Below are 24282 nucleotides of genomic sequence, written 5' to 3' on the forward strand. Positions count from 1 at the left end.
TCTCAGATTGACATCAGCTTTAAATGTTGTTAATTTAACTAACTTTAATTTAATGGTATAGTATCCAGAGGCGGCCTCCACTGACTGTTACAGAGTTTTATTATGGCCTTATAAAAAACAGTTGAGCTGAAGACAGTGTCTCAGTATGTGTCACTCCAGCCGCAGGTAAGCACACAAAATGCTGTAATGGTTTCAGTGAGTAAAATATTATTTTAAATCCCATCACTTACTTTGCCTTAGAGTACAGAACAAACAAGAACCTAATTATGTAATTAGAAGTTTAGATTGAGAGGCAAATTAGTCATCGTACAGAAAGTTGTTCTCTTTTGCTTATGTTTTTATTTTTGCACGCTGATTAGCCTTGTACAAGACATCAGACGTACATTTTGCTACTTTGCTACGTAAGTGCAAATATGTAGAGACTAACATTATTTAGTATAGATTACTGTAAGGTGTATAACTTCAGAAATCATTCATTTTTTTTTTGCAATGTTTGTTGTTGCTTTAAAGGGGGCTGTATCATCATGAGAACCCATTTTTATACTGACCACCTTCCCGCCAGAGTTATCTTTACCTTGTGATTGGTACTAAAATTATTGCTCTATGCAGCTGTGCCATTTTTAAAGCGCTGTCAGATATTGACTGTTTCATTTACATGGTTAAACAGAATCCTGAAAATCACATTGTCTGATTTGGAAAGAATTTTTTTTCAAATTTTGGTGGAAAATAAGTATTTGGTCAATTACAAAAGTTCATCTCAATATTTTGTTATGTATCATTTGTTGGCAATGACAGAGGTCAAATGTTTTCTGTAAGTCTTCACAAGGATGGCACACACTGTTGCTGGTATGTTGGCCCATTCCTCCATGCAGATCTCCTCTAGAGCAGTGATGTTTTGGGGCTGTCGCTGGGCAACACGGACTTGCAACTCCCTCCAAAGGTTTTCTATAGGATTTAGATCTGGAGACTGGCTAGGTCACTCCAGGACCTTGAAATGCTTCTTACGAAGCCACTCCTTCGTTGCCCTGGCAGTGTGCTTGGGATCATTTTCATGCTGAAAGACCCAGCCACATTTCATCTTCAATGCCCTTGGTGATGGAAGGAGGTTTGCACTCAAAATCTCATGATACATGGCCCCATTCATTCTTTCATGTACACAGATCAGTCGTCCTGGTCCCTTGGCAGACAAACAGCCCCAAAACATGATGTTGCCACCCCCATGCTTCACAGTAGGTATGGTGTTCTTTGGATGCAACTCAGCATTCTTTCTCCTCCAATCATGACGAGTAGTGTTTCTACCAAGCTGTTCTACTTTGGTTTCATCTGACCATATGACATTTTCCCAATACTCTTCTGGATCATCCAAATGCTCTGTAGCAAACTTCAGACGGGCCCGGAAATGTAATGTCTTAAGCAAGGGAACACGTCTGGCACTGCAGGACCTGAGTCTCTGGCGGCATAGTGTGTTACTGATGGTAGCCTGTGTAAAGTTGGTCCCAGCTCACTGCAGGTCATTCACTAGGTCCCCCATGTGGTTCTTGGATTTTTGCTCACCGTTCTTGAAATCATTTTGACCACATGGGGTGAGATCTTGTGTGGAGCCCCAGATAGAGGGAGATTATCAGTGGTCTTGTATGTCTTCAATTTTCTAATTATTGCTCCCACAGTTGATTTCTTCACACCAAGCTGCTTGCCTATTGCAGATTCAGTCTTCCAAGCCTGGTGCAGGGCTACAATTTTGTTTCTGGTGTCCTTCGACAGCTCTTTGGTTTTCACCATAGTGCAGTTTGGAGTGTGACTGTTTGAGGTTGTGGACAGTTGTTTTATACTGATAACAAGTACAAACAGATGCCAGTACTACAGGTAATGAGTGGAGGACAGAGGAGCCTCTTAAAGAAGAAGTTACAGGTCTGTGAGAGCCAGAATTCTTGCTCGTTTGTAATTGACCAAATACTTATTTTCCACCAAAATTTAAAAAAAATTTCTTTCCAAATCAGACAATGTGATTTTCAGGATTTGTTTTCTCATTTTGTCTCTAATAGTTGAGGTCTACCTATGATGTCAATTACATTCGTCTCTCATCTTTTTAAGTGGGAGAACTTGCACAATTGGTGGCTGACTAAATACTTTTTTCCCCACTGTATATATACATAAATTTTATTTATTTTTATTTTATTTAATTAACTAATTAAATTTTTATTTCATTTTGAACATATAAGAATGAGATAATAGGATTGAAAAAAAGCAAACAAACAATAAAAGCAATCAAGAGACAAGGGAAGGTCTGAGAAGGAACGTGGGGGAAGGGACGATTTTGGGGGAGCCAGATGCTAATGCCAACATCGCTCCCAACTAGTGTTGAGCCACCCCCGTAGTGTTCGAGTTCGGTTCGGTTCGTCGAACACCCGTGTGTTCGCCGAACTGTTCGTCGAACTGTTCGTCGAACACCTTCGAACACCGTTAAAACCAATGGCAGGCAAACAAAAACACATAGAAACACATAGAAAACACCTTCAAAGGTGTCCAAAAGCTGACAAACTGCTCAGAAGACACAACTAACACATGGAAAAGTGACAAGTACATATAGTCATGCGAAAAGAAAAGAGGTGGAGGAGTAAAAGGAGGGGGAGACACAGATATAGGCATGTCATGCCCTTCTAAAATCCAAAAAGTGAGAAGCTGACACGTTCAGTCCGCTCCTGCCCGTGCCACCTCTGCGTCGCCGGGTTTGTGCCAGAGCCGCGGTGAACCCTGACGGCCAGCCCCCCTCTCCCAATACTGGTGCCTGTCCGCTGGTGGGTCGAGCGAGCCCCCCTGTGGTGGAGGCAGCTCTAAGCTTTTTAATTTAAATTGTCTCTCTAATTTGAATGAATACACTTTAAATCCATTTACAAGGATCTATTGGAGGGCAAGTCTCATGCCAGCAGCCGCGTAATTCCAGCTCCAGTAGCGTCCACTAAAGCTGCTGCAGTTAAAAAGCTTTTATAAGGATCGAGCTCGGCTGTCCACCGCAAGGCATCCTACTGCCAGTCCCAGCCCCTATGCCTTGGGGTGCCTCCTGATGCTCTTCACTGAGTATCCCGTGGTCCCGAAGCATTTCCTTTGAAAAAATTAAGTGTCCAAACTACAGGTTGTGTAGCTTGCTTAACAGCCGGGATAATCCGCTGACTAGCAGACACTGCTACTAGGCACAAAGTATTTCCTGGGCTAGATGCAGTTAAAAATTTGTAATTAGATACTCTCGTTGGATGCTGAGAAAGCATTCCATAGAGTCTCCTGGCACGCCATATATGATTCTCTTAAAAAGCTTGGGGTAGGGGTCTAGGGGACCCTTTTATAGCCAAAATCATGGCCCTGTATCGCAATACGTCACCTAGGCTGAAGATAAATGGAACTGTAGCACCCTGAGGGCTCGGTTGCTACAGAGGTATTGCACCTCACCCAGAGGTGTGATATCTCACTCTCAGGTAAGGATGTAGTGTGGATCAGGACCCGACACCTGCATGCATTACACCACATTGCCGTGGGGCAGGGCGACCAATATGCCCCTGAGATGGGCACGACAGTCCCTGTCCCTGGCTGGAGTGGGGGGAGGGAACACTGAGGAAGGGGAACCCTGTAGTGCAGGAGCAGGGAGGAAGCAGTTCCTGGGTGCATTGAGAAGGGAATATAAAAGGTGGGCACCATCTTAGTTCTGTGCAGAGAAGTCTGAGCAGAAGTGGCAGGGAGCAGGGGCTCTGCATGAGCTCTGCTCCGGAGGCGGGCCTAGTAACAGAGGCCCAGGCCTGGAAGAGGGAGAAGGAAGGAAGAGGAGCGGAGAAGGCTCCAGGAACGAGGAACGAAGGGATCCCAGGGGTGCGGACGGGCGAGTCGCCACCGCACGCCCGAATCCACCTGCGTGGAGGGGTCAGGCCAAAGGGGGAGACCGGTCCCCGAAACTAGTGGAGGCAGGAAACGACCCTCAGCTAGAAACAGGAGGCTGTGACATTTTATGTGGCGCAGCCCCTCGCTACACCCGCTAGGAAGTCACCACATAGGGTCAGGGAAACTGGCGCCAAGTTTACCAAGAGGAGGCCCGAGGCAGCCGAACAGAAGGGTTGGTAAGAAAGGCCAGACAAAGGACACACAAAGGGGGTCCTGTGAAGCGCTCCAAAGTTATCTGGGAGTTGTCTGAGCCCCTCACCTGGTGAGCACAGTACGACGTGGGCAGCCGTTACCTGCAGACGTGGTCTGGATAATAAGAACTGTGAGTAAAGGCCCTGGACTGCATCACTGACTCCGTGTCGTTACTGCTGCTGCCCTGCACCATCACCCCCATCCTCCGCATACACTGCCCTGAGGCTATACTCCTCCCGTGGGGAGTTATGCTACGCTCTGCTGCACCCACAACACCAGCCTCAGCGGTCTGCCCTGGAGCGGCGGTTCACTCTGACCGCAATCCACGGGTGGCGTAGTCGGACATTTAAACATCAAAACCACATAAATAGTTCCGCCACTGGTTTGACCGCCCTGAGCCACGGAACCGGGTCGCCGCCACGGAGACTACAACCACCAGCATCCACCAAAAAGGGTCCGGCTCCGGGTGTCCCAAGGCCCAGGGGGCGCGTCAGAACATTTTCATCACCTTTCACAATCACCAATGGGACAAGGCAGGGATGTTCTCTGTCCCCTCTCTTATACATCCTAATGACGGAACACCTGCTCTCATCAATTCGCCATAACCCCAATATTAGGTGGATTGAGGTGGGAGGCACCGAGTACAAGTGCTCTCTATTTGAGATGATGTCCTAGTATATATCACTCAATCACATATATCCATCCATGCTGTTATGGCTGAAATAGATCACTTTGTTACATGGTCAAATTTTAAAATGAATGCAGCGAAGTCTGAGGCCCTCGATGTCTCCCTCCCCAAATCCATATAGGATTCCATCCAGTCCAACTTTCCCTTTGCCTGGCCCTCACAGGGTATCAAATACTTAGGAATTCCTATTCATAGAGACCTCTCCCATCTATGTTATCTTAATTTTGGGCCCTTTATTGAACAACTCCATACAGACCACGGTTGGCAAGTTAGAACTGTAAGATTCACTACGTGAACCACTGGTGTTTTGTGGAAAAGCACATGTACACTGTGTTCCAAATTATTATGCAAAAAGTGTTTAGGAGTGATAAGGGAAGAATTTGTTTGTTTGTCAGTTAAACTCATTGATGGTGATGTGTGTCAGGGCTCTTTATATCACTGTAAGCAATTGCAGACACCTGTGCTAATTAGTTTGGCAGGTGTGTCCAATGAAAGGCAAGACTACTTAAGAAGGCTGTCTCACATTATTAAGCAGCCTACATTTTCTGCCAAAATGGGAAAGAAAAAGGATGTGTCGGCTGCTGAGAAGCAACAAATAGTGGAGTGTTTAGGTCAAGGCATGACTACAATCAACATTGTGTGATGATCAGGATGAAGTGTCTTGGCAATCAAGAAGTATGTAGCTGATTCACAGTACACACGTGTGCGTGCTGATAAGGGCAAATTGAGGACTCTTTCCTACAGGCAATTACGTCAGGTTGAAAGAGCAGCGGCAAAAAAGCCTCGTCATAGCAGCAGACAAGTTTTTGAAGCTGCTGGTGCCTCCAACGTCCCCCGAACAACAAGATGCAGGGTCCTTCAGAGGTTTGCAGCTGTGCATATGCCATCCTGTCGACCTCCTCTATCCACTTCACACAAGCAGAAACGGCTCCAGTGGGCCAAACATTACATGAAGACTGATTTCAAAACTGTTTTGTTCACGGATGAGTGCCGTGCAGCGCTCGATGGTCCAGATGGATGGAGTGGAGGATGGCTGGTTGATGGACACCCCACGCAAACACGGCTACAGCGCCAACAAGGAGGAGGTGGAGTAATGTTTTGGGCTGGAATCATGGGGAGAGAGATTGTCGGCCCCTTTAGGATCCCTGAAGGCGCTAAAGATGAACTCCATAATGTATGTGGATTTTCTCAAACAGCACTTCCTGCCATGGTTCAAGAAGAAGAACCGTGTATTTCACAGCAAGATCATTTTTTTGCATGATAATGCACCATCTCATGCTGCACATAAAACATCTGCATCTCTGGCTGATATGGGCATAAAAGGGGACAAACTTATGGTGTGACCCCCATGCTCCCCTGACCTCTACCCCATTCAGAACCTTTGCAGCATCATTAAAAGGAGTGTCTATGATGGCGGGAGGCAGTTCACATCTAAGCAACAGCTCTGGGAGGGTATTCTGTCCTCATGCAAAACAATTGAAGCAGAAACCATCCAAAACCTGACAAATTCAATGGACGAGAGAGTTCAGAAGCTCCTTTCGAACAAGGGGTCCTATGTGAAAATGTAACATCACCTAGAATAAAGTTTTGAGTTGAAAACTGTTTGATTTCAGTTTCTAACAACCTGCTAATGCTTATAATTTCAAAAATGACCATTTTTTTGGTCTTTATTAAAATGAAAAGGTTGATCGAAAAGTTTGGGGGATCTAAGAGTGTGGCAACCCAGTAGTCATGATTACTTCGAATTCTGACAATATGAGGGTCATGCTGCAGGTAGTGCAGCAAGAAGGCACTTATGTGTCTTGCGCATCTCGGAGCCCCAAAATTATTTTCTGGGCTAGATGCAGCTAAAAATTATTATTAATTTTAAATCTGGTGAAGCTTTAGTATAGATGGCCTAATAGGATCAGTGCTGCACACTGCTACAAAGCCCAAATTATTTTCCAGTCAAGATACAGATAAACATGATTAGTAATTTTAAATCTGGTGGAGCTTATTATAGATGGCCTAATAGAATCAGTGCTGCACACTGCTACAAAGCCCAAATTATTTTCCAGCCAAGATACAGATAAACATGATTAGTAATTTGAAAGCTTAAAATGGTTGGTAGGGTGATTTTAACCAATCATCAAGCTTTTACTCTCCCCAGGATGACACAGGGGTAGAAAAGTCGTTTCGGATCCATGATTTGTTCATCTTTATGAACGTGAGTCTGTCTACATTATCAGTGGAGAGCCGCGTGCGCTTATCTGTCAGCACACCACCAGCAGCGCTGAACACACGTTCAGACAGAACGCTGGCTGCGGGGCATGACAAGATCTCCAAGGCGTAAGTGGCTAGCTCCGGCCATTTATCCAGATTGGAAGCCCAAAAAGAGCAAGGGTCCAGTGACACAGTCATGGCTTCAATGTTTACTTGGAGATACTCCTGTACCATCGTCTCTAGGCGTTGACTATGTGTCAGACTTCTTGTCTCCTGTGACCTTGCAAAGGATGGGCTAAAAAAGTGGTGAAATGATTCCACAAAATTGATGTTACCAGCAGATACTGTGGTTCTGTTACGGTTTGAGTGCTGAACACTTGACGGTCCCACGGTTGGCAAGTTGGAACTGTGAGATTCACTACGTGCACCACTGGTATTTTGTGGAAAAGCACATGTAAGATTCTGCAACAGTCTCTGCTGATACTCCTGCATGCGTGCATCCCTTTCTATGGCAGGAATAATTTCTGCTAATTTACTTTTGTACCGGGGATCTAACAGTGTGGCAACCCAGTAGTCAGGATTATTTCTAATTCTCACAATTCGAGGGTCATGTTGCAGGTAGTGCAGCAAGAAGGCACTCATGTGTGTTGCGCATCCAGGAGCACCAAGTCCCTGTTGTGTTGGTGGCGAGGTAACAATCATGCTTCCTTCCTCTGTCCTCTCCTCCCAACCTCGCACAACAGAAATGTGATCAAGGTCTCCCTCATCTGATGAGTCTTCCATCAGTTCGTCCTCCACTTCTTTCTGGGCTCCTGCACTAGTTTGGCTGCTACCATGCGCCCTGGTAAAACCATCTCCCCCACCCTCACATGCCTGCCGTCTTGGTGCTGCCGACCGTCTGGACCTTGCAGATGTTAGCCCTTCCGCATACAACTCCTCCTCCTCTACTTCCTCCACCTCCTCTTGTGCCACCACCTGACTCCGAATTCTGTTTAACATGTGCTCCAGCATGTAAATCACCGGAATAGTCATGCTGATAATGGCATCGTCAGCACTAAACATCTTCGTCGCCATTTCAAAACTGTGCAGAAGGGTGCATAGGTCCCTGATCTGAGACCACTCCTCCAGCGTGATTTGCCCCACCTCTGGATCTCGTTGGCCCAGGCTATACGTCAGAACGTATTGCACCAGGGCTTGTTGGTGCTGCCACAGTCGCTGCAACATGTGCAGAGTTGAATTCCACCGGGTAGGCACATCGCATTTTAGCCGGTGAAGTGGCAGGAACAACGACTTCTGTAGAGATGTAAGTCGCTGAGCTGCGGGATGCGAACGGCGGAAGTGAGCACACAGCGACCGTGCCCTCTGCAGAAGGCCATCTAGTCTGGGATAGTGGGCTAAAAATTGCTGGACAACCAGGTTCAACACGTGAGCCATACAAGGCACGTGTGTGACATTGCCCCGGCGAAGGGCCGCACCCAGGTTTGCAGCATTGTCGCACACGGCCTTCCTTGGTTTCAGGTCCAGTGGAGACAACCATTCATGAAATTGGTTCTCCAGAGCTGACCACAACTCCTCAGCTGTGTGACTCACATTTCCCAGACATTTCAATGTAAAAACCGCCTGATGACGTTGAGCCCTACTGCCAGCATAGTAAGGAGGTGTGCAGGATCCCTTCTGCGCAGTTAGAAAGCTTGTGGCATGACCAGACAGGCTTTGGGTGCAGGTGGAAGACCGAGAGGAGGTTGAGGAGGCAGAAGCAGTGGAGGAACTTTGACATAAAGAGGATTGACGCACAACTCGTGGGGACGGCAAGACTTGGACAGCAGCCCCTTGTCCTGCTGTCACCATAGTTACCCAGTGCCCAGTCAGCGACATGTAACGCCCCTGTCCATGCCTACTCGTCCAAGTGTCTGTGGTGAAATGCACCCTGTCACACACAGAGTTTCTCAAAGAAGCGGTGATGTTGTGTGCGACATGCTGGTGGAGCGCAGGCACACCTTTCTTTGAGAAGTAGTGCCGACTGGGCATCTGGTACTGGGGCACTGCGACGGACATAAGGTCTCGAAAATCCTCTGTGTCCACCAGGCGGAAAGGCAGCATTTCTGTAGCCAAGAGCTTGCAGATGGTGAAATTCAACCTCTTAGCTTTCTCATGGCTAGGAGGAAATGGTCTTTTACTTGTCCACATCTGAGGGACCGAGGGCTGGCTATTGTGCTTAGACGGGGTTGATAAGGGTGTCCCCGACAAACTGCCGGTCTGTGAGGAAGATGCAGGCGGACATGTTAGGTTGCCTTTATCCAAAGGTGGTGCTATCGATGTCGGACAGCGCTCAACACCAGCTGGTGTTACCACCTCCAAAGAAAATGATGACCTGCCAATCACGCTGGCTGTTGCGGGTAAAGAGGTGGCAGGTCTGCGCCCCAAAGCAGGTGTGACTGCTGTCCCCCCAGTCACAGAGGATGAAGAGGCTGCGGATGCACAAGATATGGCAGACGGTGGTTGGCCCGGCCGGCTAGGCCGCATTGTAGCACACTGAGCTTCCCACTGCAACTTATGCTTCATGTCCATGTGCCGGTTCATGCATGAAGTACTCAAACTATGTATTTTTTGGCCTCTACTTAGCTTTTGCTGACAAATGTTACAGATAACACGAGTTGGGTCATCTTTATCGATCTGAAAAAATGCCCAGGCTATGCAAGGCTTAGCACCCATGCGACCTGAAGAGCCACCACGACTTGTGGTGAGAGGCAGAGTTGTGTTTGAGGATGCAGTTGTTGACGTGCTTCCAGTACTACGTCTCTGTCCAGGAAGGCGCAAGCTAACCTCGTCGTCGCTAGCATCTTCCTCCACCTCCTCTGCTGACCTCATCTCTTGGCTGACTGTGGGTTGACAGTAAGTGGGATCTCCAACCTCATCATCATCACCCTGTGCGTTATCACACCCGTCGTCCTCAGAGCCAACCTGTTCCTGCCCTGACAAAAAACTAAAGTTGTCGCTCCAATCAGGTATTTGAGTGTTATCATCGTCTTCCTCATTGTCTCCACCAACAGGAGTTACAGTTTGGGAATGAGGGTCTACATTATGGTCAGAACCTTCTGCGTCTGGTCCTGGATCCGACTCATAAAGATTCTGGGCATCAGTGCAGATCATTTCCTCGTCTGGATTCACAGAAGCGCTGGAGTCGACCTCTGATTCCCAGGCTATAGTATGAGTAAACAGCTCTGCAGACTCAACCATCTGTTCTACCTCATACTCAGACGGGCAGCTGGAGATTTGGGAGCTGTGAGGAAGCAAGTGCGATTTGGGTGACACCTTTGAGGACTGGAGTATTTGTGATGTTGAAGTTGATGTGGAGGAGAGCCCACTTAAAGGAGCACTTGATATCGGTTGAAGCACCTGCTGTTTTTGTGCCTCATCTGGAATTTGTAGCAATTGGCGTGGCCGTAAGAAAGGGATCTTATCACATTGTCCGCTAAAAGAAGTAGACATTTTAGTTTTGCTGGAAGATGGTCTTTCTTCTGCAGATGTTACTGTTGCTTTAACACCTACCCCACGGACACAACCTTTTTTCCCCTTCCCAACATGCGTATTCCTCTTTCCACCAGCAGCAGGCCTTTTTCCACTCATTTTGGTGGTTAACTAATTCACAACTCTGGAGTTGCCCTTTGCACAAAAAAACAATGGATGGGAACCGAGCAGAGCTGAGTGGCCAAACTGTGGTATTAGGCCAAAACTATTGGCTGGGTTAGATGCAGAAAAAAATTATATTCAATTTGCAACCTGATGGAGGTCAGTATAGATGGACTAATAGAACAAGTCCCACACACAGCTAGAAGCCCAAATATTTTTTCAGAGGTAGATGCAGATAAAAATTATTTTTAATTTGCAACCTGATGGAGGTCAGTATAGATGGACTAATAGAGAAAGTCCCACACACTGCTAGAAGGCCAAATATTTTTTCAGAGCTAGATGCAGACAAAAAATTATTTTGAATTTGCAACCTGATGGAGGTCAGTATAGGTGGACTAATAGAACAAGTCCCACACACTGCTAGAAGGCCAAATATTTTTTCAGAGCTAGATGCAGAAAAAAATTATATTCAGTTTGCAACCTGATGGAGGTCTGTATAGATGGATTAATAGAACAAGTCCCACACACAGCTAGAAGCCCAAATATTTTTTCAGAGGTAGATGCAGATAAAAATTATTTTTAATTTGCAACCTGATGGAGGTCAGTATAGATGGACTAATAGAGAAAGTCCCACACACTGCTAGAAGGCCAAATATTTTTTCAGAGCTAGATGCAGATAAAAATTATTTTTAATTTGCAACCTGATGGAGGTCAGTATAGATGGACTAATAGAACAAGTCCCACACACAGCTAGAAGCCCAAATATTTTTTCAGAGGTAGATGCAGATAAAAATTATTTTTAATTTGCAACCTGATGGAGGTCAGTATAGATGGACTAATAGAGGAAGTCCCACACACTGCTAGAAGGCCAAATATTTTTTCAGAGCTAGATGCAGATAAAAATTATATTCAATTTGCAACCTGATGGAGGTCAGTATAGATGGACTAATAGAACAAGTCCCACACACAGCTAGAAGCCCAAATATTTTTTCAGAGGTACTGTAGATGCAGATAAAAATTATTTTTAATTTGCAACCTGATGGAGGTCAGTATAGATGAACTAATACAACAAGTCCCACACAGAGCTAGAAGCCCAATATTTTTTCAGAGGTAGATGCAGAAAAAAATATATTCAGTTTGCAACCTGATGGAGGTCAGTATAGATGGAGTAATAGAACAAGTCCCACACACAGCTAGAAGCCCAAATATTTTTTCAGAGGTAGATGCAGATAAAAATTATTTTCTAATTTGCAACCTGATGGAGGTCAGTATAGATGGATTAATAGAGAAAGTCCCACACACTGCTAGAAATCCAAATATTTTTTCAGAGCTAGATGCAGATAAAAATTATATTCAATTTGCAACCTGATGGAGGTCAGTATAGATGGACTAATAGAGAAAGTCCCATACACTGCTAGTAGGCCAAATATTTTTTCAGAGCTAGATGCAGATAAAAATTATATTCAATTTGCAATCTGATGGAGGTTAGTATAGATGGACTAATAGAACAAGTCCCACACACAGCTAGAAGCCCAAATATTTTTTCAGAGGTACTGTAGATGCAGATAAAAATTATTTTTAATTTGCAACCTGATGGAGGTCAGTATAGATGGATTAATAGAGAAAGTCCCACACACTGCTAGAAGGCCAAATATTTTTTCAGAGCTAGATGCAGAAAAAAATGATATTCAGTTTGCAACCTGATGGAGGTCAGTATAGATGGACTAATAGAGAAAGTCCCACACACTGCTAGAAGGCCACATATTTTTTCAGAGGTAGATGCAGAAAAAAATATATTCAGTTTGCAACCTGATGGAGGTCTGTATAGATGGATTAATAGAACAAGTCCCACACACAGCTAGAAGCCCAATATTGTTTCAGAGGTAGATGCAGAAAAAAATATATTCAGTTTGCAACCTGATGGAGGTCAGTATAGATGGACTAATACAACAAGTCCCACACACAGCTAGAAGCCCAATATTTTTTCAGAGGTAGATGCAGAAAAAAATATATTCAGTTTGCAACCTGATGGAGGTCTGTATAGATGGATTAATAGAACAAGTCCCACACACAGCTAGAAGCCCAATATTTTTTCAGAGGTAGATGCAGAAAAAAATATATTCAGTTCGCAACCTGATGGAGGTCAGTATAGATGGACTAATACAACAAGTCCCACACACAGCTAGAAGCCCAATATTTTTTCAGAGGTAGATGCAGAAAAAAATATATTCAGTTTGCAACCTGATGGAGGTCTGTATAGATGGATTAATAGAACAAGTCCCACACACAGCTAGAAGCCCAATATTTTTTCAGAGGTAGATGCAGAAAAAAATATATTCAGTTTGCAACCTGATGGAGGTCAGTATAGATGGACTAATACAACAAGTCCCACACACAGCTAGAAGCCCAATATTTTTTCAGAGGTAGATGCAGAAAAAAATATATTCAGTTTGCAACCTGATGGAGGTCTGTATAGATGGATTAATAGAACAAGTCCCACACACAGCTAGAAGCCCAATATTTTTTCAGAGGTAGATGCAGAAAAAAATATATTCAGTTTGCAACCTGATGGAGGTCAGTATAGATGGACTAATACAACAAGTCCCACACACAGCTAGAAGCCCAATATTTTTTCAGAGGTAGATGCAGAAAAAAATATATTCAGTTTGCAACCTGATGGAGGTCAGTATAGATGGAGTAATAGAACAAGTCCCACACACAGCTAGAAGCCCAAATATTTTTTCAGAGGTAGATGCAGATAAAAATTATTTTCTAATTTGCAACCTGATGGAGGTCAGTATAGATGGATTAATAGAGAAAGTCCCACACACTGCTAGAAGGCCAAATATTTTTTCAGAGCTAGATGCAGATAAAAATTATATTCAATTTGCAACCTGATGGAGGTCAGTATAGATGGACTAATAGAGAAAGTCCCATACACTGCTAGTAGGCCAAATATTTTTTCAGAGCTAGATGCAGATAAAAATTATATTCAATTTGCAACCTGATGGAGGTCAGTATAGATGGACTAATAGAACAAGTCCCACACACAGCTAGAAGCCCAAATATTTTTTCAGAGGTACTGTAGATGCAGATAAAAATTATTTTTAATTTGCAACCTGATGGAGGTCAGTATAGATGGATTAATAGAGAAAGTCCCACACACTGCTAGAAGGCCAAATATTTTTTCAGAGCTAGATGCAGAAAAAAATTATATTCAGTTTGCAACCTGATGAAGGTCAGTATAGATGGACTAATAGAGAAAGTCCCACACACTGCTAGAAGGCCACATATTTTTTCAGAGGTAGATGCAGAAAAAATATATTCAGTTTGCAACCTGATGGAGGTCTGTATAGATGGATTAATAGAACAAGTCCCACACACAGCTAGAAGCCCAATATTTTTTCAGAGGTAGATGCAGAAAAAAATATATTCAGTTTGCAACCTGATGGAGGTCTGTATAGATGGATTAATAGAACAAGTCCCACACACAGCTAGAAGCCCAATATTTTTTCAGAGGTAGATGCAGAAAAAAATATATTCAGTTTGCAACCTGATGGACGTCAGTATAGATGGACTAATACATCAAGTCCCACACACAGCTAGAAGCCCAATATTTTTTCAGAGGTAGATGCAGAAAAAAATATATTCAGTTTGCAACCTGATGGAGGTCTGTATAGATGGATTAATAGAACAAGTCCCACACACAGCTAGAAGCCCAATATTTTTTCAGAGGTAGATGCAGAAAAAAATATATTCAGTTTGCAACCTGATGGAGGTCAGTATAGATGGACTAATACAACAAGTCCCACACACAGCTAGAAGCCCAATATTTTTTCAGAGCTAGATGCAGAAAAAAATTATATTCAATTTGCAACCTGATGGAGGTCAGTATAGATGGATTAATAGAATGATGCTATGCCCAAAAGACTTTACTTCACTAGGTGCAGTAAAAAAATTGGTATTCTATGCACAGGTGGTATATCTTGCAACACAGATAGGCTACTCCACTGACTAACACACTCTGCAATAGGCCAAAAAGGATTAGCTTTGCTAGATTCAGCCAAATGCTGTGAAAAAAACTTGCACAGCACTGGCACAGACCTGCCTGGCAAAAACTGATAGGAACTGATGTAACCTAGTCCTGAAAAGGACTCCAATTACAATTAGTCTTTACTCCCACAATCTATCTATTTAAGAGCACAGACCTGCCTGATAAAAGTCGTAGGAAATGCTGTAACCTAGTCCTTAAAAGGACTGCAATCACAACTATTCCCTACTCCCAAGCTATCTGTAGATTTGTGCGAAAATTGGCTTGAAATTAACAAGGTATAGCGCACACAGCAACAGCGGTGCCGTCTAACACGCAGCTGCAGCAGTGAGAAAATGGTGGCGACGGGGAAAATGGCTTGGTCTTATAGGGCAAGGACATGTGACATACACTGCCAATGACACATGCCCTTGCTTGTGTGAAAAAAAGCACTTCGCTCCGTGTGTGCGCTGCTGATAGGCTGACAGATTGCACCTCCCCACTGTAAATGCGGGAAAGAGAAAAAAAAAATGGAGATCCTCATTGTTCCTGCAGAGATCCATCCCCTGCCCCTCCCCCCACCCCGCTGTACACTCAAACTGCGTATTAACATTAATTTTCATCATTACTGAGAAAAAATCCAGTTATGATTTTGGTGCACGAACAGTTATCGAACATAACCTCGAACAGCCGAATTTTTCTCAAATTGTTTGTGTTCGCCGAACGGCTCGAACACCGCCCAAAACAGCTCGAATTTGAGATTGGCGAACAGTTCGAGTAGAACAACGCTCATCTCTACTCCCAACCACCCTGCGACACACGTTTAATGGTATTTGCATCCTGGATGCAGATACAGTCGAATACAAAGACATAATAGGGAACCATCAGTCTCTTGTGTCATCATTCAGACTGCATCTCAGCCCTGACAGCACAGCGGTCACGATAACGCCACAACATCATGCCTGCTGTGCGAAACTTTAAAATAAACACTGCAGAGAAATAGAGCAGACTGGAGGGAAGAGGGAATGGGTTGGAGTGAGTGGTTTATTTTTATCAGTGAGTACATTGTGTGGGAATATACTGTGTGAGAGGTATATACTTTGGGGCCATCATATTGTGTGTAGGGTCATGTAGGGGCAAAATAAAGTATGAAGAGCTTTGGGGACCACCAACTGTTTGTGTAGGGACTGTGGGGTTGATCAAACTGTGTGTGATTATTTGGGAGCCATCATATTGTGTTCAGGGGTGTTGTGGAGTTGATCATAGGGTGTGGGAGGGCTGTGTGGGGGCCATTATACTGTGTGAAGAGCTGTATGAGGCCATATTACTATGTGGAGAACGGTGTGGGTGCAATAATAATGCGGGCACAGTTTGCACAGTAGAGCATTTTCCATCTCTAGAATCACTGGGTAAGTATCTCTTCTGTAGAGTGTAAGCTCTTCTGGTCAACAGGGTCCTCTCTCTCTTCTATAGTGTGTAATCTCTTATGATCAATGGGGTCCTCTCTCTCCTGTAGTGTGTAAGTCTTATGGTCAGCGACGTCCTCTCATTTTCTCTACTTCTCTCTCTTTTTCTCCTCTAAAGTTTAAGCTCTCATGATCAGTGCGGTCTTCTGTCTCTCTTTCCTGTAAGGTGTAAGCTGAGCTCTTATGATCAGCAGGGTCCTCATTCTTTCCCCTGTTGATTGTAAGCTCTTTAGTTCAGCAATGTCCTCTCTCCTCTTATGTGTAAGTTCTTATGGTTAGCAGGGTCCTCTCACTCCTCAAGAGTGTAAGCTCTTATGATCAGAAGGGTTCACTTTCTTTATCTCTCTCTCCTCTAGAGTATAAGCTCTTATGGTCAGCCGGGTCATCTCTCTCTCCTGTTGAATGCAAGGTCATATTTTCAGTGGGGTACTGTCTCTCTCCCAACTTTTCTGTGGAGTGTAAGTGTAGCACCCTGAGGATTCGGCTGCTACAGGGGTATTGCACCTCAACCCAGAGGTGTGATATTCCACTCCCGGGTAAGGTTGGAGTGTGGACCTGAGCTCGGTAGGCTGCATGCACTACACACATCCCATTTCCGAGGAGCAGACCGACGGTACTCCCACTTAGAAATGTGCAGGTACGACCGAGTCTGTTCCTGGCTGGAGTGGGAGGGGGGTGGAACATCCCAAGTAGTGTAGGGGCAGATAGGGGGAGCAGCCTGGGTAAAGATAGGAGCTCATTGGGTGCTGGTCACCTGAGCTCACACATAGAGGGTGTATATAAGGTGGGCACCATCAAAGAACAGGGTCAGTCAGTCTTTGCAGAGCAGTCAGTCTGTCATCCTTTTGTCAGAGCAGAGCAGAGGAAGAGGAGCAGAGCAGCCCCAGAGAGAGAGAGAGGAGAAAGCCAGAAAGACCCAGAGGGGGAAACAGAAAAGGAACTCTGAGAACCCAAAGTCCATCAGCGGGTGAAGAGTTGGCAAAAGGGTACCGGATCCCAAGCTGGTGGGGGCAAAAGCACACCCTAGCCAGAGACCGGAGGTCGTGGGCAGTGTCTGCCACGGCCACCCACCACATCCACCCCGAAGGCATACCACGTGGAGGGTCAGGGAACCCAAGGCCAAGGGTGTCCCAACAGAAGGCCCGAGGGAGCTGGACCTGGGTGGATCACTAGTGGGGACGGCCAGAGGAAGGGACAGAAGGAGAGCTCAGGGTCACGCTCCGGACTTGTTTGGGGGTTGGCTGGATCCAGGACCTGGTGGACGCAGCACGGCTCGGGTGGTCACTTGAAGCTGGAGTGACCGGAACATCAGCAGTGAGTAAATACCCTAAACTGCACAACCCGACTCTGTCTTCATTTTACATCGACGCTGCACCACCACAACCCCCATCCTCTGCACCTGACCCCCTGAGGCTATACCCCACCCGTTGGGGGTTATACTATCAAAAGCTGCACCAACTCCATCAGCCTCAGCGGACCCTGCTGCAGCGGCGGCCATAGTGACCGCAATACAACGGGTGGCGTAGTCGACAATAAAGAACTTAATAACATCTGTAGGACTGCCACATACAACTGAGTTTGACACCCTGGGCACGGACCGGGTCACAGCCACTCGGAAGACTACAACTCCCATCTGATCCGGCTCCGGATATTCCCATAAAGAATATGGCCCAGGGGGCGCGTCAACTTTGGCGTAGTCGGCAGGATTACGTGCCCACAACACCCGGGTACTGCGTGCCTGAAGAAAAGAATGAGTTTACCTCAAAAAGAAGTCTCCTGCCGGTTCCGGAGGGTCCCCGCCATCGGACTCCATCACAGATCGATTCCAGCCGGTTGTCCGCCATTAACAGCGTTTTCCCGCCATCTGCAGAGTTTCCCGCCAAGGGGAAGCGATTCCCGCCATTTCCAAAGGTTTCCCGACTTGGAAGAGCGGACGCCATTATGGGCGTGCCAGAGGGTGGCAGGAGGCCACCTCCCATCGTGGGCCAGGACCGAAAATGGCGCCAAAAGTGGAAACCGCCCCCACCAACAGAGACTGTGATGCTAGAGGTGTCTGTCAGCGTGAAAGAACTGCCCCTGGAGCTGACAGTCACCAAGTGGCCCCGGGACCGCCCTCGAGGTGGGAGGAGACGAAAGGAGAGAACAAAGATGGGTGCCGCTTGGAGCAGTCTAGAGCGAGCGCACCCGGAGGCAAGAAGCCTGGAGAAGAATATCGGAGGAGCTTACCCGGAGATGGCGAGAAAGCAGAGCAGCACCGGCCCGTTGGCCAGGAGCCTGCTAGAAACCGAGGAGGGAGAGCAGAGCAGCACCGGCCCGCTGGCCAGGAGCCTGCTGGAGACGACTGTAGGAGAGCAGAGCAGCACCGACCCGTTGGTCAGGAGCCTGCTGGAAACAACGACCCCACTAGGCCTAGTGGAGGTCCTAGCACAGCTCCCCCGAGACCGGGAGTGTGCACAGACCGCTCTGGAGGGCCTCGCAAGGAGGATGGCCCGGGTGCAGCGAGAGACGTTAGCAGAATGGAGCCGTGAGATGGTCCAGCAGACAAGAACTCGTCAGCGGAGCACGCCACCCGAGACGAGGAGACAGACCGCCTCTGAGGATGGCGCAGGAGGACTGAAGGCCGGAGACGGCGCCGAGAAGGGAGCCGAACGAGTGGAGGCAGGTAAAGGGGACGTCTATACCCCAAACCGGGAAACCGCGTACCTGCCCCAGCTCCCCGTCGCAGAGCCCGAAGTCTATCCTGCCGTGCCCGTCGCTGCAACGTCACCGCCGCAGACTAGGCCTCAAACGGGAGCCGCGACCCCTGTGACGTCACACGCCTCGACCCCGAGCGTGACCAAGCAGGAAGTACCACCAGCCTGGTCGCAAGGCCTAGTACCCCCGGGCGCCGCAATACCAACAGCGCCCCCTACCTCCGCGGAGCCACCGGCCTGGTCGCAGGGCCAAGTAGCCCAGGGCGCCGCCGTCCTTACGGTGCCCTTCACCTTCCAGATACCCCAGGCCTGGCCGCAAGGCCCGGGCAACCCGGGCGCTAACACCACCGCGCCCATAAGACCAAGAGTGCCGCATCTGGGAGAGGACCTGTACGCCCAGCATACGTGCCCGGATGGGCAGCCATTTATATGGCCACCGGAGTTCCACCATCCCCGACTCCGGAGAGAGAGACCCCTGGATGAACCCCTGATCCCGGCTCCAAAGCCCGTTAAGAGGATCTCGCCCCCGCTAGCAGAAGCGCAGTTTGAGTGGGACCCCACCGGAGAAGACCTCATGGGGTTCACTCAAGAGACTCGGGCAGCCGCAGCGGAGCGTGCAGAGTGCTGCCGCCAGCAGCTCGAGGTCTTTGAGAGGGAGCGGAGAGAGAGGCGGGTCCGGGAACAACAAGCCCAGATAAGGAGCGCGGAGCAGAAGAGCCGGGCCAGGAGAGACCCCCGTGCAGCGCATAGTCCCCGCACCACCGGGACTGTGATAAAGTTTAACCTGCAGCATGGGTGGGGCTTCATCTGAGACCACCACACCCTAGGCGACGTCTTCGTAACCAGGAGAGACGTTCAGTCCCACCTACCGGAGGGACACAGAGGTCGTGACCTTTACATCGGGGACGAGGTCACCTTCACCCGGCACAAGTGTGCCAAAGGTCCCTACGCCCTCCATGTGCATCGCCTGACGGGGGAAGAGCTGCGGTGTGAGGAGGAAGAACAAGAGGACCCGGACGGGTCTGAAACTAGAGTTAAAGGTAACCATAAAGCAAGAGCAGGAGGACGCCGTCGTTAAGTACAGCGAAGTAGAAGCTGTATATAGTTGCCCGTCGGGGCACTGTGAACTGAAACTGTAACTGTTGCTAATATAGTCCCCGTTGGGACCAGCAAGTGTGAACTGTTACCCGTATTTCCCTTAATCCCACTGACCGAGGACTGAGAGCGGTCATTCCTCCCTAATACCTGGCCGAGGACTGAGAGCGGCCACTACCCCTTTTGTATATAGTTGCGCTTCCTAAAGCGCCCCCTACCGGTTTTATAGGAAAGCCACGAGTTCAAAAGACTGTCGCACTTTACCCGGTCACACGTTGCACAGTGACCGGAGGAGGAGCCAGAGGCGACGAGAATGTTTTATAAGAATGTTTTGCTGCTAATGTATGTTATTTTATATGTTTATACGATGTTGTTGATATGAAAAAAATTTTGTATGTTTTGGTGTTGTTTATGTCTTACAGCCCGAGGACGTGCTGTGATTTACCAGGGGGGAATGTAGCACCCTGAGGATTCGGCTGCTACAGGGGTATTGCACCTCAACCCAGAGGTGTGATATTCCACTCCCGGGTAAGGATGGAGTGTGGACCTGAGCTCGGTAGGCTGCATGCACTACACACATCCCATTTCCGAGGAGCAGACCGACGGTACTCCCACTTAGAAATGTGCAGGTACGACCGAGTCTGTTCCTGGCTGGAGTGGGAGGGGGGTGGAACATCCCAAGTAGTGTAGGGGCAGATAGGGGGAGCAGCCTGGGTAAAGATAGGAGCTCATTGGGTGCTGGTCACCTGAGCTCACACATAGAGGGTGTATATAAGGTGGGCACCATCAAAGAACAGGGTCAGTCAGTCTTTGCAGAGCAGTCAGTCTGTCATCCTTTTGTCAGAGCAGAGCAGAGGAAGAGGAGCAGAGCAGCCCCAGAGAGAGAGAGAGAGGAGAAAGCCAGAAAGACCCAGAGGGGGAAACAGAAAAGGAACTCTGAGAACCCAAAGTCCATCAGCGGGTGAAGAGTTGGCAAAAGGGTACCGGATCCCAAGCTGGTGGGGGCAAAAGCACACCCTAGCCAGAGACCGGAGGCCGTGGGCAGTGTCTGCCACGGCCACCCACCACATCCACCCCGAAGGCATACCACGTGGAGGGTCAGGGAACCCAAGGCCAAGGGTGTCCCAACAGAAGGCCCGAGGGAGCTGGACCTGGGTGGATCACTAGTGGGGACGGCCAGAGGAAGGGACAGAAGGAGAGCTCAGGGTCACGCTCCGGACTTGTTTGGGGGTTGGCTGGATCCAGGACCTGGTGGACGCAGCACGGCTCGGGTGGTCACTTGAAGCTGGAGTGACCGGAACATCAGCAGTGAGTAAATACCCTAAACTGCACAACCCGACTCTGTCTTCATTTTACATCGACGCTGCACCACCACAACCCCCATCCTCTGCACCTGACCCCCTGAGGCTATACCCCACCCGTTGGGGGTTATACTATCAAAAGCTGCACCAACTCCATCAGCCTCAGCGGACCCTGCTGCAGCGGCGGCCATAGTGACCGCAATACAACGGGTGGCGTAGTCGACAATAAAGAACTTAATAACATCTGTAGGACTGCCACATACAACTGAGTTTGACACCCTGGGCACGGACCGGGTCACAGCCACTCGGAAGACTACAACTCCCATCTGATCCGGCTCCGGATATTCCCATAAGGAATATGGCCCAGGGGGCGCGTCATAAGCTCTTATGATCAGCTGGGTTCGCTCTCTCTCTCCTGTTGAGTGAAAGGTCTTATGATTAGTTGGGTTCTAACCCTCTGTATTCTGTAATATGTAAGCTCTTATGATCATCGGGCTCCTCACATTTTCTCTCCTGTAAAGTGTAAGCTCTTATGATCAGATGAGTCCTCTCTCTGTCATGTAGAATATAAGTTCTTATGATTAGCAGACTCCTTTCTCTTTCCTGTAGAGTGTAAGCTCTTATGGTCAGTAGCGTCCTTTCTCTCTCTCTCTTCTGTAGAGTGTAAGCTCTTATGATCAGCGGAGTCCTCTCTCCTCTAAAATATAAGCTCTTATGATCATCGGGGTCCTGACACTTTCTCTCTCCTTTAGAGTGTAAGCTCTTATAGTCAGCTGGGTCCTCTCTCTCATACAGAATAGAAGCTCTTATAATCAGCAGAGTCCTTTCTCTTTTTTACCTGTAGGGTGTAATCTCTTATCAGTAGGGTCGCTCTTTCCAGTAGAGTGTAAGCTCTTATGGTCAGTGGGGTTCTCTCTATCTCTTTCCAGTAGAGTGTAAGCTCTTATGGTCAGTGGGGCCTTCTCTCTCTCTCCTGTAGAGTGTAAGCTTTTATTATTAGTGGGGTCCTCTCTCTCCTGTAGAGTGTAAGCGTTCATTATCAGTGTTGTCTTTTTTCTCTCTTGCTTGTAGTTTGTAAGCTGTTATGGACAGCGGGGTCATCTCTCTTCTGTAGAGCGTAAGCTTTTATTATTAGCGGGGTCCTCTCTCTCCTGTAGAGTGTAAGCTTTCATTATCAGCTTGGTAATTTATCTCTCTCTTGCTTGTAGTTTGTAAGCCGTTATGAACAGCAGGGTCTTCTCTCTCCTGTAGAGTGTAAGTTCTTATGGTCAGCAGGGTCTTCTCTCTCCTGTAGAGTGTAAGTTCTTATGGTCAGCAGGGTCTTTTCTCTCTCTTTCGCCTGTAGTGTGTAAGCTCTTATGGTCAGCGGGGTTCTCTCGTTCTCTTCTCTCACCTACATGTATTTTCCAAGCAATGACAAGATTTCCAATATTGACATTTTGTGCAAATTTATTCACTGCAAATCTTTTAATTCATTTTATATTTTGTAAGATCTCTGGTGTAATTCACGGTATTTCTCTATACATGAACACTACATAGTATTACTTTTCTTGTCCTGTATGCTGGGTGTAATTCTCAGTATCTGCACTTATTTTTAATGTATGGACACTGAACAGTACTAGAGCTGATCGAAGCTTTTGAAATTCAAATTAACCATGTTAGGCAAATTTTTCCAAAAATTTGATTTGCGGAAAATCTCGATTAGTCCATTTGCCTTGGAATGGTGTATAGAAAATGTTGCCATCCTCCAGTATTGTATGCAGGCTAAGTAGATAAAGCTATGAAAGTCAGTTAATATTTCCAAACTTTTGTGCTGTGTAATATATCTTCAGTACTTATTTAGGCTGCACACTCTGGCTGGCAGAACCTGTGGATTCAGCTCATCACAGGACTTTCTGCACTTTTACTGTATGTTGCTGCCTGTTTATGATTGGTCAGGATCATACTAGGGAACAAAGTAAATACCCCCAGTAAAACTTTGATAACATCCACTTGGACTTACCTAAAGTTGACTCATTTGGTGTCAAATATTTAATTCCTAATATCTCTGCAACAAAGGGGTGAAATAATAATAAAAAAAACATTTTAGCCCACTGTTTAGCCATTATTACATGTGTGTCCAGTTCAACATTAAAAATTTGGTGCGAGGCCCTCTTTAAGTTCCAGACATCATTACGGCTACAATGTAAAAAAAAAGCATTGGTACTGGAGCAGCAGATTGAGGTGGCTGGAGGTAGAGAGAATTGTAGCAGGTGACTAATGTGGATTTCTTCACATGCTATTTCTTAATTCTTTTTTTAGGTACTGGACATCCTTTATCATTTTTGGATGTTTGTGATTCAAGATCATACTGAGGGCATGCGTGTGGGGCATGGACTTTATTAACGGACATGCCCGATGTCTGTAAAAAAATTTACTTATCTGTGAAATTTTTTCCAATTGTTCAGAAAAAATTGAAAAGTAGGCTAGCAACTATGTAGCTAAGTCTCATGTTGTACAGTAAAGGTTTCCCCAAACAAAAGAAACCTAGCATAGCAGGCAGAGATTCAGTATGCAAGTATGGTGAGACGGCATGTAGGCACCTTGAGTTTAGAGCCTAATCACAATTGTGACTGCTGAAACCCCAATAAAAACGAGCAATTTTTGAAAATTGTTGATTTTTGGGGATCAATGTAAAAGATTATACATAAAAATAGCAATAAATCCTTCTTAGTAATCATCCTCTCTTACAATTTCCAAAAACTTTATCTTTGTAGAATTATCACCTCCGCTGGTTGTTGTGACAGAGCTACAATGCCATCAATAGGCTGAATACAACATGTGCACAGCAAGATTCCGTGTTTTCTTATTCCAAAATAACTAATCTGCGAGCTTTCAGCAGAGAACAAAGGGATGAGCTAATGTATTAGTTTTGAAAGTGAACTGGGCAAGCAGCGCCAAGTTCGTGTTTTCAAGTTCTAAGTAAATTCATCATGAGAATATTGTGCGGCTGAAGTTTCAGTCTCTAAGGAGCCTGTACCATATTAAATGATTTTAATTGAACAAATCTTTTTATCTGCAT

At 46.6% G+C, this 24282-nt stretch overlaps 1 protein-coding gene and 1 long non-coding RNA gene across 2 annotated transcripts in view; one reads left to right on the forward strand and one right to left on the reverse strand.

The window, feature by feature from the left end:
* Positions 1-24282, reverse strand: part of ANKFN1 (ankyrin repeat and fibronectin type III domain containing 1) — a 1224583-nt gene that overhangs the window by 780004 nt on the left and 420297 nt on the right. The gene's annotated exons all lie outside the window — the stretch shown is intronic.
* Positions 49-24282, forward strand: part of LOC141271116 (uncharacterized) — a 160372-nt gene continuing 136138 nt past the window's right edge. The window contains exon 1 of the long non-coding RNA XR_012321835.1: positions 49-165. This is a non-coding gene — a long non-coding RNA (uncharacterized lncRNA). The remainder of the gene's footprint in view (positions 166-24282) is intronic.

The sequence above is a fragment of the Phyllobates terribilis genome, unplaced genomic scaffold, assembly GCF_046119375.1.
Source record: "Phyllobates terribilis strain yellow unplaced genomic scaffold, ASM4611937v1 Scaffold_5__5_contigs__length_657084704, whole genome shotgun sequence".
In the NCBI taxonomy this organism is placed as follows: domain Eukaryota; kingdom Metazoa; phylum Chordata; class Amphibia; order Anura; family Dendrobatidae; genus Phyllobates; species Phyllobates terribilis.